The sequence below is a fragment of the Lithobates pipiens genome, unplaced genomic scaffold (assembly GCF_037356315.1).
Source record: "Lithobates pipiens isolate NorthernLeopardFrog02 unplaced genomic scaffold, aLitPip1_a1.2 Scaffold_8, whole genome shotgun sequence".
Taxonomy (NCBI): Eukaryota; Metazoa; Chordata; class Amphibia; order Anura; family Ranidae; genus Lithobates; species Lithobates pipiens.
In genome coordinates, this window is record NW_027507903.1 from 62,898,535 (window position 1) to 62,911,028 (window position 12,494).

At 48.3% G+C, this 12,494-nt stretch overlaps 1 long non-coding RNA gene across 1 annotated transcript in view; it reads left to right on the top strand.

The window, feature by feature from the left end:
- The window catches only part of LOC143961334 (uncharacterized), a 128,403-nt gene that overhangs the window by 98,066 nt on the left and 17,843 nt on the right, over positions 1–12,494 (top strand). The gene's annotated exons all lie outside the window — the stretch shown is intronic.

Here is a 12,494-nt window from a genome sequence, read left to right on the forward strand (position 1 = left end):
CCTATCTTGGATCTGAAAGACCTGAACCGGTTTTTACACATCCGGTCCTTCCGAATGCAGTCAATCCGCACTGTGGTCTCCTCCCTGCAAGGAGGAGAATTCATGGCATCAATAGATATCAAGGATGCATATCTCCATGTGCCAATTTTTCCCGCACACCAAAAATTCCTAAGGTTCGCGGTAGAGCGGCGCCATTTTCAATTTGTGGCCTTGCCGTTCGGGCTTGCTACAGCCCCTCGAGTCTTCACAAAGATTCTAGACCCTCTCTTAGCAAACTTAAGAGCTCAGGGCATAGCCGTCATGGCTTATCTAGACGACTTGCTTCTCATGGAGAAAACTGCAGCATTCCTAAGTCGCAGCATCACCAAAACGCTAGAACTCCTAGAACGCCTAGGTTGGATTATAAACCTAGAAAAGTCATCCCTACAACCGACTACCAGGTTGGAATACCTAGGTATGATCATCGACACCGCTCAGGGCAGGGTGTTTCTTCCAAGGCTAAAAGCCTTGGCCATTGGGGATCTGGTGTGCCTGATTCTGGGCAGAAGATCTTCCTCCATTCGGTTGTGCATGAGACTGTTAGGGAAGATGGTCGCCTCCTTCGAGGCCGTCCCATTCGCCCAGTTCCATTCAAGGCCTTTACAAGGATGCATCCTTGCGGCTTGGAACAGGAAGCCCCAATCTCTGGATCTTCCTATGCGTCTATCCCCAGGGACACGCAAGAGTCTTGTCTGGTGGTTACAAACCAAGAATTTGCTGAAGGGCAAAACCTTTCTTCCTCTCTCATGGAAGATTATCACAACAGATGCCAGCCTGACAGGCTGGGGAGCTGTATTGGAGGAAACATGCTCGCAGGGGAAATGGTCTGCGACCGAGAATCTACTGCCCATAAATATCTTAGAGATTCGGGCAGTTTACATGGCACTCATAGAGTGGTCTTACAGACTGCGAGGTTTCCCAGTTCGGGTTCAGTCCGACAATGCCACCGCAGTGGCTTATATCAATCACCAGGGCGGTACCAGAAGTCTGGTGGCCCAAAAAGAGGTGAATCGCATACTTGTCTGGGCAGAAAAGCATGTTCCGTGTCTTTCTGCAGTCTTCATCCCAGGAGTGGAGAATTGGCAGGCGGATTTTCTCAGCCGCCAGCAGTTGTGCCCGGGAGAATGGGCTCTGCACCCCGACGTGTTTCAGAACATCTGTCACAAGTGGGGTACTTCAGACGTAGATTCAACAGGAAGCTGGACAAGTTTGTGTCAAGGACAAGAGATGCACTTGCTCAGGGGTCAGATGCTCTGACAGTTCCCTGGGATCAGTTCAATCTGATCTATGCCTTCCCCCCCGAGCCCGCTTCTGTCGCGGTTCCTGGGAAGGGTCAAGAGGGAGACAAAGTCGGTCCTTTTGGTGGCCTTGGCTTGGCCCAGGCGACCATGGTACGCAGAAATCATGAAGTTGGCAGTAGGCAGGCCATGGACCCTCCCTCTCCGGCCAGATCTGCTCTCACAGGGTCCAATCTACCATCCTGCTTTACGCAGTTTGAATTTGACGGTCTGGCTGCTGAGACCCACATTCTGAGAGACCATGGCCTTTCGGGGCCAGTCCTTTCTACTCTGGTCAATGCCAGAAAGCCGGCCTCCAGACTTGTTTATTACAAGATCTGGAGGACATATGTTTCCTGGTGTGAACTCAGGAAATGGCATCCTAGAAAGTATGTCATTAACAGAATCTTGGCCTTTCTCCAGTCAGGCCTGGAAATGAATTTGGCCATAAGCACTATCAAAGTGCAGATTTCGGCCCTGTCGGTATTTTTTCAAAAACCGCTTGCATCACATTCCCTAGTACAGGCTTTTATCCAGGGGGCCGCCAGTTAAACCTCCGGTATGCCCATGGGATCTGAATTTGGTTCTCTCGGCCTTACAGGGGCAACCATTTGAACCTTTACACCTGGCTTCTTTAGCTCTCCTGACTAAAAAGCTGGTCTTCTTAGTAGCCATATCTACGGCTAGAAGAGTATCAGAGTTGGCAGCTCTTTCCAGTAAGGAGCCGTATTTAATTATCCATAAGGACCGGGTGGTCATGCGTCCCAACAGGTCCTTTCTGCCTAAGGTGGTTTCGGGTTTCCATTTGAATCAGGATGTAATCCTACCATCCTTTTTTCCGGACCCTCAATCCACAGAAGAAGAATCTTTACACACTTTAGATGTGGTTAGAGCAATCAGTATTTATCTTCAAGCAACTACTTAGATAAGAAAAACTGATTGTTTATTTATTCTGCTGGAAGGCCCTAGAAAGGGCCAGGCGGCGTCAAAATTCACTCTCTCAAGATGGATCAGGCAAGTTATCTCTCAGGCCTATGGTTTAAAGGGGAAGATTCCTCCTTTTCGGGTGAAAGCGCACTCTACTAGGGCTGTTAGTGCTTCTTGGGCAGTGCATCACCAGGCCTCCCTGGCTCAGATCTGTAAGGCTGCGACTTGGTCATCAGTCCACTGTCATGGTTATGCATTAGAGTTGTTCTCCTTACCTGTCTGCATGTGTTCATTTCTAGAGACCAGCCGAGCTTCACCTGACTGCTTTTATTTCCTTCCTCTGGAATGGCTCCACCCTAGCCCCTATCAGACTACACTATATTAACCTTTGCACTGCTAGCCTATCCTGCTGATCAACCTTTGTGTATTAGCTTCCTGTTTCCTGTCGTGTGCTCTGCTTCTGATTTCCGTTACCGACCTTGGCGTGTTCTGACCATCCCTGCTTGCCTGTGACCCTGACCTATTGGCGTGTACCCGACTATTCTGTTCTGCTTGTGGCCCCGACCTTGGCTTTGTCCCTCACCATCCCTATCCTCCTGTTACCTACTGTGGGTGTGAGCTGGGGGACCCTGGGGGTCGCGACCTGGAGCCAGTTGCAGCCAAGACCATCTTCACCACTCGAAGCTCTGGTGAACACCAGCTGGCTCTTAGACTCCGCGCCCCGGGGAATCTTACGCTCTTACCCCAGTGGGATCTGTCCCCCGTCTGCAGCCATCAGCCGTAGGGTCCACAGCCTTGCGGTGCATCCCCAACCCTACGGTGTGCACCTGTCACCTGGGCTCTAGGTGACCTGACAGTTTGATCAGCCATGGACCCGGCTGACGTGCCGCTCCCTCCAGTCGACTGCAGGGCATAGTGCGGAGACTCGAGACCCAGGAATCTAATCAGACTCAGGTGATGCGATTCCTCCAGGATCTGGCTTCTCGCTTCGAACAGCTACAGGCTTCCTTGGGAACCCCGAACCCGCAGCCTCAAGTACAGTCTGCGACTGCACCTATCGCACCAGTCGCATCCACGCATTCATTAGTACTGCCTGCTCCATCCCGTTTCTCTGGGGACTCCAAGGCCTGCAGGGGCTTCCTCAGCCAATGCACCATTCATTTTGAGCTCCAGCCTCAAAACTTTCTATCCGATCGGGCAAAGGTAGCCTATATCATTTCCCTCCTCTCCGGTGAAGCTTTAGCCTGGGCTGCCCCCCTGTGGGAGAAAAATGATCCAGTGGTTTCCAGCCTGTCCGACTTCTTGAAGCTCTTTCGTAACATCTTTGAGGAGCCAGCTCGGGTTTCTTCTGCGGCTAGTGCCCTTTTACGCCTTCGCCAAGAATCTGGTTCAGTGGGCCAATATGCACTTCAGTTCCGTATCCTTACAGCGGAATTGAGCTGGAACAATGAGGTCCTGGTCGCAACCTTTTTACATGGCCTCTCAGACCGAGTGAAGGACGAATTAGCAGGAAGAGCTATCCCCGCCGGTCTAGACGAAGTCATTTCCTTATGTAATCAAATTGACATTCGCTTCCAGGAGAGGTCCTTAGAAAAAAGACGCCAGCACCCCCCAGGTTCTAGTCAGCCTGAGCTTTTTCCCCGTCGCCCTGTGGAGCATCCTCCGTCTGCTGAGGAGCCCATGCAGCTGGGCCGGACCAGACTAACCCCCGAAGAACGTGCTAGACGCAGAACTCTGGGCTTGTGTCTTTATTGTGGGGGAAAGGGTCATTTTTGTGACTCCTGCTCGCTCCGTCTGGGAAACGCTCGGGTCTAATACATTTGGAAGGTGGAGTATTGGACCCAGAAACATCACCTTCTCGTCTCCTTCTTCCGGTGTTCCTCCATGTAGGCACTTCTCCCCAATCAGTCCTAGCATATCTGGACTCCGGGGCTGCCGGCAATTTTATGGACTGGAGAACTGCCTCTTCTATGAAGCTTACCCTTTCTCCCCTCGCTACTCCACTAGTAGTCTCGGCAATTGATGGCACTGTGCTCCCAGGGGGTCCTATCCGTTTCCAGACGCTACCTATTAGGATGTCGGTAGGGATACTCCACCAGGAGTGGATCTCCTTCCTCATCCTACCCAAGGCCTCTACCCCCATTGTATTGGGTCTTCCTTGGCTGCAGCTCCACTCGCCACATGTGGACTGGGTATCTGGGCAGATCCTGGCCTGGGGTCCATCGTGTTTCTCGTCTTGTCTTTCCAAGGTGACCCCCAAGAAGAAACTTCCCATTGCTACCACATCTGTCTCGTCCGATCTTCCTGCGGCTTATAGCGATTTCCGGGATGTGTTCTGTAAGAAGTCTGCTGAGGTACTTCCTCCTCACAGATCTTTTGACTGTGCTATTGACCTTGTCCCTGGAGCAACCCTGCCCAGGGGTCGTACCTACCCTTTATCCATTCCAGAGACCCAAGCCATATCTGAGTATGTCGCTGAGAATTTGGAGAGAGGTTTCATCCGGAAATCCTCATCGCCTGCAGGAGCAGGGTTCTTTTTCGTTGCCAAAAAGGATGGCACCCTCAGGCCCTGCATTGACTATAGAGGTTTAAACGCTGTGACTATTAAAAACCGTTACCCCTTACCTCTAATATCTGAGCTATTTGACAGGTTGAAGGGGGCTTCCATTTTCACTAAATTGGATCTCAGAGGTGCATACAATCTCATTCGAATACGAGAAGGTGACGAATGGAAGACCGCATTTAACACTAGGGACGGGCATTACGAGTACTTGGTTATGCCTTTTGGTTTGTGTAATGCTCCAGCTGTGTTCCAGAACTTTGTCAACGAAATATTCAGGGATCTACTGTACCAGTTTGTTGTCATCTATCTGGATGACATTCTCATCTTTTCCCAAAATCTGCCTGCTCACAGAAACCATGTACGCACCGTACTTCAGCGCCTTAGAGAGAACAATCTCTATGCCAAGATGGAGAAATGTTCCTTTGAATGTTCCGAGGTCCTGTTTCTGGGATGTTTTGTTTCTAGTGAGGGTCTTCGCATGGATCCCGGAAAGGTCTCTGCCATTACCAACTGGCCCCTTCCTGCTAGCCTCAAGGCCACACAGCGCTTCCTTGGCTTCACAAATTATTATAGGCAGTTCATAAGGAATTACTCTTCCATTGCTGCGCCTATTATTGCTTTGACCAAGAAGGGTGCTAATGCCAAAGACTGGTCTTCCGAGGCTGTCTCTGCGTTTCACGATCTGAAACAGGCCTTTGTCTCTGGACCCCTCTTGAGGAGACCAAATCCTGAAGACCCATTTTTTATTGAAGTAGACGCTTCTTCGATGGGGGTGGGAGCTGTGCTTCTTCGGGACTTTGAGAAGAAACGTCAACCATGTGCGTTCTTCTCCAAAAAAAATTCTCAGGCAGAGAGAAATTATGCCATTGGTGATCGGGAACTTCTCGCAATTAAATTGGCGTTGGAGGAGTGGCGTCATCTCTTGGAAGGTTCCCCTCACTCCATAACGATCTTTACTGATCATAAGAATCTACAGTACCTACAGAATGCTAAACGTCTGAACCCCAGACAGGCCAGGTGGAGTCTCTTCTTTTCTCGTTTTAAATTCACGATTACGTACAAACCTGGTTCCTGCAACGGTCGAGCTGATGCGCTCTCTAGGTCATTTGACACCTTGGACAAGGAGTCCAACCCTGATCCTGAGCCGATCATTCCTACCTCTTGCATTGTTGCCCATTCTACCACCCTGGAATCAAAGATTCCTCCTGGTAAGACCTTTGTTCCCACGGAGCTAAGAACCAAGATCCTTCGTTGGGGACATGATTCCAAGATGGCAGGTCATGCTGGGTTCCTCCGATCCTTCCTGCTTATCAGTCGTCACTACTGGTGGCCTAATCTCCGCTCGGATGTTAAAGACTATGTTAAGGCTTGTCACGTCTGTGCTCAGTCTAAATCTTCCACTCAAGCCCCTGCTGGTCTTCTCATGCCCTTGCCCATTCCTAAGGAGCCCTGGTCTCATATCGCCATGGATTTTATCACTGATCTTCCACTATCGGAGAATAATACGGCCATTTGGGTAGTAATCGATCGGTTCTCCAAGATGGCTCATTTTGTTCCTCTTCCTGGTCTCCCTTCTGCCCCTGCCTTGGTTCCCATTTTTGTACGAGAGATTTTCCGCCTTCATGGTGTTCCTTCGCATGTCGTCTCGGACAGGGGTGTGCAATTTACTTCTCGTTTTTGGGGAGCCTTTTGCAAATCCCTCGACATTACCTTGGATTTTACCTCTTCTTATCATCCCCAATCCAATGGCCAGACTGAGAGAGTTAATCAGGAGTTAGAGGTCTTTCTCCGTACCTTGGTCTCTGCCCATCATGATGATTGGGCATCACTATTACCGTGGGCTGAGTTCTCCCACAATAATCATGTTAACGTCAGTTCTCAGAAAACACCCTTCCTCACTGTTTATGGAAGACATCCTCAGCTTCCCCTTCCTATGATTTGTTCTTCTGACATTCCAGCTTTGGCTACTGTTCAGGAATCATTCAATTCCATGTGGGCTGACGTTCATGATTCCCTCCAGAAAGCTGCCAACAAATTCAAGAGTTTTGCTGACCGTCGCAGGCGTAAGCCACCCTCTTTTCAGCCAGGAGACAAAGTCTGGCTCTCCACCAGGAACATCAAACTCCGGGTTCCTTCCCTCAAATTTTCCCCAAGATTCATTGGTCCATACACCATAATTTCTAAACTGAATCCGGTTTGTTTCAAGCTCCAGATTCCCAAAAGCCTCAAAATCTCTAACTCCTTCCATGTTGCCCTTCTAAAGCTGTTAGTCCTCAATAAGTTCTCTCGTCCTTCCCCTACCATAGCACCGGTCTCTGAGGATGATCAGGAGTACGAGGAGAGCCAAATTTTGGATTCCCGACTCTGTAGAGGCATTCTCCAGTACCTCGTGCACTGGAAAGGTTTTGGTCCTGAGGAGAGGTCGTGGATTTCGGCTTCCGAGGTCTTTGCACCTCGTCTGTTGAGGAAGTTTCATTTGAAGTTCCCCTCTAAACCTGGTCCCAGGCGGGGGAGGGGGAGGCCTCGTAAGAGGGGGGGTACTGTCATGGTTATGCATTAGAGTTGTTCTCCTTACCTGTCTGCATGTGTTCATTTCTAAAGACCAGCCGAGCTTCACCTGACTGCTTTTATTTCCTTCCTCTGGAATGGCTCCACCCTAGCCCCTATCAGACTACACTATATTAACCTTTGCACTGCTAGCCTATCCTGCTGATCAACCTTTGTGTATTAGCTTCCTGTTTCCTGTCGTGTGCTCTGCTTCTGATTTCCGTTACCGACCTTGGCGTGTTCTGACCATCTCTGCTTGCCTGTGACCCTGACCTATTGGCGTGTACCCGACTATTCTGTTCTGCTTGTGGCCCCGACCTTGGCTTTGTCCCTCACCATCCCTATCCTCCTGTTACCTACTGTGGGTGTGAGCTGGGGGACCCTGGGGGTCGCGACCTGGAGCCAGTTGCAGCCAAGACCATCTTCACCACTCGAAGCTCTGGTGAACACCAGCTGGCTCTTAGACTCCGCGCCTCGGGGAATCTTACGCTCTTACCCCAGTGGGATCTGTCCCCCGTCTGCAGCCGTCAGCCGTAGGGTCCACAGCCTTGCGGTGCATCCCCAACCCTACGGTGTGCACCTGTCACCTGGGCTCTAGGTGACCTGACATCCACACATTCACCAGATTCTATCAGGTGGATGTCAAAGGGCAAGAGGATATCGCCTTCGGGCGCAGTGTACTGCAGGCTGCAGTTTAGGTCCTCCGGTCCCTGGCGGCCTATATTTATGATCTGTGTCTCCCTCCCCTCAATCTGAGCATTGCTATGGGACATCCCACTATGTAATGAAGCTCCTGTGTCCCGTGATGTATGATCAAGAAAATGGGATTTTTATATACAGCTTACCTGTAAAATCCTTTTCTTGAGAGTACATTACGGGACACAGGGCTCCCGCCCCTCTTGGGTTTTACGTGGTTTCTTATTGCTTTGCTACAAAACTGAGGTGCCTCCCAGATGGGAGGGGTTATATAGGGGAGGAATTCTCCTTAATTGGGGTCAACCAGTGTCCAATCACCAGAGGTGCCTATATAACCCACTATGTAATGAAGCTCCTGTGTCCCGTGATGTACTCTCAAGAAAAGGATTTTACAGGTAAGCTGTATATAAAAATCCCATTTTCCTCATCAGCAGCATATAGCAGTCTGTGACTTCTATCAGTGTCAGGCTGAGCACTGATTAAAGCTTGCAGGAGGAGTATTCATTCTCCTCTGACTGCCCTATGAGGCTGCAGGACCCCTGATCCTCTGTCTGGTGCTGATTGGCCCTGTGCAGAACATATGCATCTTCCATAAAAAACAAAACAAAAACAATGCTCTAGCAATACACATCAAACTGTGCATGTACAGGGTGCCTCCTCTGGCTTTGTGCTATCAGCAGATGGATTGGGGACAGTGGAAGGAGAGGATCAGAGAAGAAAGGATCAAACAGCCTTTTTACACAATGCATAGGATTAGGTTCCATAATGAGAACAAGCCTGTTTTACTGCATATACAGACTGATTTTACTGTTGTGGGATTAGTAACACTTAGATCACTAAAACCATACTGTCCTGTAGCGCCACATACAGCTTTAAGGCCCCAAACCCATTTCATGTAGCAGGAATGCATAGTTCTGCTCACTTTTTTTTGCAGATTTCCACTTACTCTTCAATTAACCACTTAAGCCCCAGACCAATTGTGAGCCTAAGGACCAGAGGTCTTTTTACAATTTCGCACTGCACTGCTTTAACTGGTAATTGCGCGGTCATGGAATGTTGTACCCAAACGAAATTTGCGTCCTTTTCTTCCCACAAATAGAGCTTTCTTTTGATGGTATTTGATTGCCTCTGCGATTTTCCTTTTTTACGATGTAAAAGGAAAAAGACTGAAAATTTTGAGAAAAAAATATATTTTCTACTTTTTGTTATAACAAAAATCGAATAAACTCAATTAGTCATACATTTAGGCCAAAATGTATTCAACCACATGTCTTTAGTAAAAAAAGTCAATAAGCGTATATTGGTTTGCGCAAAACTTATAGCGTCTACAAACTAGAGTAAATTTTCTGGAATTTACACAGCTTTTAATTTATGACTGCCTATCTCATTTCTTGAGGTACTAAAATGCCAGGGCAGTATAAACCCCCCCCCCCAATGACCCCATTTTGGAAAGTAAACACCCCAAGGAAATTGCTGAGGGGCATGTTGAGCCCATTGAATATTTTTATTTTTTATTTTTTTTGTCCCAAGTGATTGACACAAAAAAAAGTTTACAAAAAGTTGTCACTAAATGATATATTGCTCACACATGCCATAGTTATGTGTGGAATTGCACCCCAAAATATATTCTGCTTCTCCTGAGTACGAGGATACCACATGTGTGGGACTTTTTGGGAGTCTAGCCACGTACGGCACCCTGAAAACCAATCACTGCCTTCAGGATTTCTAAGGGTGCAAATTTTTGATTTCACTCCTCACTACCTATCAGTTTTGAAGGCCATAAAATGCCAAAATAGCACAAACCCCCCCCCCCCCCCACAAATGACCCCATTTTGGAAAGTAGACACCCCAAGCTATTTACTGAGAGGCATGTTGAGTCCATGGAATATTTTATATTTTGCCACAAGTTGCGGGAACATTACAATCTTTTTTTTGCACAAAGTTGTCACTAAATGATATATTGCTCACACATGCTATGGGCATATGTGAAATTACACCCCAAAATAAATTCTGCTGCTTCTCCCGAGTACGGGGATACCACATGTGGGGGACTTTTTGGGAGCCTAGCCACGTACGGGACCCCGAAATCTAAGCACTGCCTTCCGGATTTAAATATAAAACGCTACCAAAAAAACTGTTAGCGATCGCAGGAATCAGGCCTGACTGCGAACGCTGCAGTTATGTGTGTTGTGTTTTGTAAGTGACAGTGATCGATCGATACTGCACTTGGGTGGGCTCGGCGGAGGGGCAAAACGCAGGTGCTAGCAGGTATCTGGGCTGATCCTGCTAACAACGCGTTTTTTTTAACCCTTATATGGTGATCGCTGGTGAAAGGGTTAACTCTAGGGGCAATCAGGGGGTTAAAATCTTTATTAGGTAGTATATGGGGGTAGCTATAAAAACCTGGCAGCTACCTAGTGGCACCAGTGACACTAATGCAGCGATCAGAAAAACAATCGCTTAGTCACACTGGCAAAAGGGTGTGAAAGGGTTAACTCTATGGGGCAATCTTTATGGGGGGGGGGGTAGGGGGCTACTCTGGACCTAACACTAACTGCCCTGACAGTTTTTACTGTCACAACTGACACTAAATGCAGTGATCAGTAAATGATCACTGCAATCAGTGGCACTGTGACTGCGGGGGGACGGGGGGGGGGTGACAGTGTCAAAAAGACCGCCCCAAGGAGAGTGACATCACTTCCTCCTGCCTGTGTGTACACTACACAGGCAGGGGAAGCTTCTCATTCGCCAGGAGCGATCGAGAGGGGATGGCCAGAAACCAATGGCCATCCCCTCATCCCGGATCGCTCCTGAAGCGAAACGGACCGCCGCAGCCAGCGGGAGGGGGTCCGATTGGACCCCCCACCCGCTGGAAGGCACGCACGTACGGTACGTACTTGTGCCCATGCATGCCATTCTGCTGATGTATAGTTACATGCGGCGGTCCTTAAGTGGTTAAATAGGCTGTCCTATGTGCAACAAATATGCCAAAGAAGTTCCCGCAGTTTTTCAGAGATGGGGAGTTGCACATTTTTCAATGTGTGTTTGTAGTGTGTTTGCTGTGTGACAAAATACATATCAAAACATGCATTGGCTAACCACATTTGGGGTGCCATTAATGGCACGACAACCATGATGCATCTTTTTTTTACTTGTTTCACAAAGTGTTAACGAGGCCTGAGAAATACCCCAAGCATATTATATAAAGCCGGAACAAAACCTCCTATTCTTTACAGCTGAGGATGCTGCCAACTTAGCCTCTGTTTTATCTCCAATTGATGTGGTGCTGCACATTTGAACAGTTACATAATTAGGTTGAAAAAAATACACAAGTCCATCTAGTTCAACCATAATAAATAAATAAAAATAAATAAAATAAAAAATATAATACAATCTCATATATCCAATCCTATACCCACAACTGACACCAGCCATTTGATCACTTGACAATTTAGCTAACAGCTCAAGCAACTGTCACAATTATCATTTACAGCAAGCCTTAAAGTGTTTGTAAACCGTTACAACACACTTTGACCTACAGGTAAGCCTAGATTAAGGCTTACCTGTAGGTCCAAGAAATATCTCCTAAACCTACACGGTTTAGGAGATATTTGCCGAAAGACAGGCACTGCTGTCTACGGCGCATGCGCCGTAGTCAGCGGTGCGCAGGTGCACTGAGCGCAGCATCGTCAGCGACGAAGATGCCGCGCGTGTCTGCTCCCGTGCGCATGCGTGGGAGTGGCGGCTTCGCCGAATGACAGCGGCGGAGCAGCGAGACCCCACCGAAAAGATGGATGCGCCGAAATACAGGGGACAGTGGTGACATCGCTGGCTCCTGTGTCAGGTAAGTGACACATGATGGACTACTATGCGGTGCATAGTAGTCCATTATGCTTTGCCTTTGCAGGGAATGAAAGAGAAAGTAAACTCATCAGTTTACTTCCTTTTTAATCACTTGCTTACTGGGCACTTAAACCCCCCTCAGTCCCAGACCAATTTTCAGCTTTCAGTGCTGATGCAATTTGAATGACAATTGCGCGGGCATACAACACTGTACCCAAATTAAATTTTTATCATTTTTTCCCCACAAATAGAGCTTTCTTTTGGTGGTATTTAATTACAGCTGGGAGTTTTATTTTTTGCTAAACAAACAAAAAAAGATGCAAAAAAAAAAAAAAATCATGTTTAATAGTTTGTTATAAAATTTTGCAAACAGGTCATTTTTCTCCTTCATTGAAGTGCGCTGATGAGGCAGCACTGATAGGCTGCACTGGTGGGCACTGATGGGCTGCACTGGTGGGCACTGATGGGCGGCACTGGTGGGGACTGATGGGGCGGCACTGGTGGGCACTGATGGGGCGGCACTGGTGGGCACTGATAGGTACCACTGATAGGTACCACTGATAGGTGGCACTGCTGGGCACTGATGGGCACGGATATGTGGC